Source organism: Vombatus ursinus, unplaced genomic scaffold, assembly GCF_900497805.2.
Source record: "Vombatus ursinus unplaced genomic scaffold, bare-nosed wombat genome assembly UNPS02015007.1, whole genome shotgun sequence".
Classification (NCBI taxonomy): Eukaryota; Metazoa; Chordata; class Mammalia; order Diprotodontia; family Vombatidae; genus Vombatus; species Vombatus ursinus.
The window spans coordinates 13,109-15,849 of NW_020954785.1; positions in this window are offsets into that span (position 1 = coordinate 13,109).

The window sequence follows — 2,741 nt, forward strand, 5'->3', positions numbered from 1 at the left end:
TGTGTGTGTGTGTGTGTGTGTGTGTGTGTGTGTATACATGTGTTGGGGTCAGGGAAAGTGGGAGCTAAAGCTTCATAGGTCCCGAGGGCCCTGAAATAGGGTCTGACTGCATCATCGTCTGAACTGTAGCTCTATCTTCGGTCAGGAAGACCTGAGTTCAGATCCTGCCTCTGATACTTACAAGGTGAGTGACCCTGGGTAAGTCCCTTAACCTCTCTCCACCATTTTGGTGCCAGGTTGGGCTAATTAAACTTGATTCTGAGAAGGTTTCCCTGAGGCTCTCCTGTCTCAGGGAAACAAACTTAGAGGAAACAAACTTGTTAGGATACACACCATCCAAGGGATATCATTTGTTATGGTACGCCATAATGGGAAGGTATTTGATTCCAAAGAAAGAAGCAGGCTACACCAGCATGGATTATATACATCGATTAGGCTGACTGGAGCTAATTGTGTTCTGTGAGGGAATTTACTCATGAGAACAGCCCTATGGTGGCAACAGGGCAGAGTGTTGGATCCCCACACCACCATTGGGCCAGGCCAGGTGTTATGCAGAAAGAGAACAAAGAAGGTAAAAAGCCAGGGATGACCTCTGGTCAAGTACAAGCTTTCCCATGGGATACTTGAAGCTTCTTTTGCTGTTTACATTACAGGTAGTTTACATTCTCGTGGGGTGATAGGTCCTGCTCCCAGACCCTTGCACCCACTGTACATAAAGCTACTTGGGGAGTTCCTAACTCAGGTAGGACAATTAGAGTTTTTCCTCAGGGTAGGTGGTGAATTTAGAAGGGACTGAGCACTTGCAGAACTTCCATGTACCAAGAAGGAGCTCTTTTCTTATCCTTCCCTGGCCTCAAGGCAACCTCCTGGACAGTGGCTTGGCAACAGCCTTCTGGGATCTCTGAATCCCTCCGTCTAGGTGGTTCAGTGGTTAGAGCACTGGGCCTGGAGTTATTCTCTATATACTTTTATTCTTTATATACTTTTCTGTATTTTCTGTGTCATTAGAACATAAGCTTCTAGTGGTTTGGAACTATGCCCTTAATAGTGTTTGCATCTCCAGAACCTAGCACAGTGCCTGTTATACAGGAGGTACTTAAGAAACGCTTGTTGATTGCTTAATTGGGCCACGTGACTTTCTCTGTGGCCAGCACATGGCAGGAGCTTCATCTATAGCTATTGAATGAATAAATTAATTAGTTGAAGCTCTAAGCTAGAGTAAATATTAGTGATTATGATTACATCTCTTACAGATGTCTCTCATTTATAATTTTCATCACTTATCACATTATTATTTTAATGATCACATCTAATTCATGTATTCCTTTATATTTTAATTTCAACCATGGTGTGAGGTGTTGATCTATCAAATTCCTACCAAACTGCTTTCTACTTATGCCATGTGTTTTGTTTTGTTTTTTAATCAACTACAGACAGTTCTCATTTTGGATAAGCGGACCATTGGGCAAACTTCTAAGTAGAACGATTTTGAAGTAATGTGAATTTGCCCATGGACCTGGCTACAAGAGAGGGTGGGAGGCAGGAAGGCAGGAAGGGAGTCATGTGCCTGTGAATAGAAAGGGTCCAGAGACAGTTCAGGGACATACAGCGGCCAGGGACAGAGAAGCGAGAGGAGGATGAGCATCAGGTGGGTGTTGGGGCCAGCCTCGGGATGGCCTGGCCAGAGTCCAGAGGAAGAACAAGCAGGGGACAGACACTTGGGGGCCGGACATGGCCATAGACAGGAGAAGAGAGGAAACACAAGGACGGAAGAAAGACAAACGGTACCCAAGTATGAATGGACAGAAGACAGATGGACAGATGCCAGACGTACAGATAAATGGACAAGCAGCCAAAAGTCTCCTCTCTCAGCACTGGAGGTCTCAAGCCACGCGCTGATGCTGAAGCTACAGTGGTGAAAGGAATCACTTGGCATGTCCAAAACCCCTTTCTTACCTCCTTCTAAGCTCCCCATTAATGTCCCTTAGATTGTTGATATCATTTATAATTTTTCATTGATGTTTCCTGTTTCTTACCTCATGGTATCCCATGTATCGCCCCCTTTCCCTCTCCTCCTCTTTGAGAGCCATGCCATGTGACAAATGGTATTTTTTGTTTTAGGAGGGAAAAACAGTCAACACAACTGTATAGTACACAGACGAAAAGATATTTATGGCAGGAGACATTCTTTCTGGGGACATTCCAGTTACTACAGGCTTACTCTCTGAGGAAGCACATCTAACCTTAGAACACTCAGCAGACAAGACATTTGAGGCTGAAGACACACTCTCTGAGAACATTCTACTTACTACAGGCTTACTCTTTGTGGAAACACATCTACTCCTTGGACACTCAGAGGAAAACATACTTGTGGCAGGAGATACTCTCTCTGGGAACATTCCAGTTACTCCAGGCTTACTCTGTGGAAGCACATCTAGCCTCAGAACACTCAGTGGATGAGATACTTATAGGTGGAGACACATGCTCTGAGAACACTCAGAGGAAAAGATACTTGTGGCAAGAGACACTTTATCTAGGAACATTCCAGTTACTACAGGCTCCCTCTCTGGGGAAGCACATCTAGCCTTAGAACACTCAGCAAACAAGACATTTGGGGCTGAAGACACACTCTCTGAGAACATTCTACTTACTGCAGGCTTACTCTTTGTGGAAACACATCTACTCTCAGGACACTCAGAGGAAAAGATACTTGTGGCAGGAGACACTTTCTCTGGGAACAT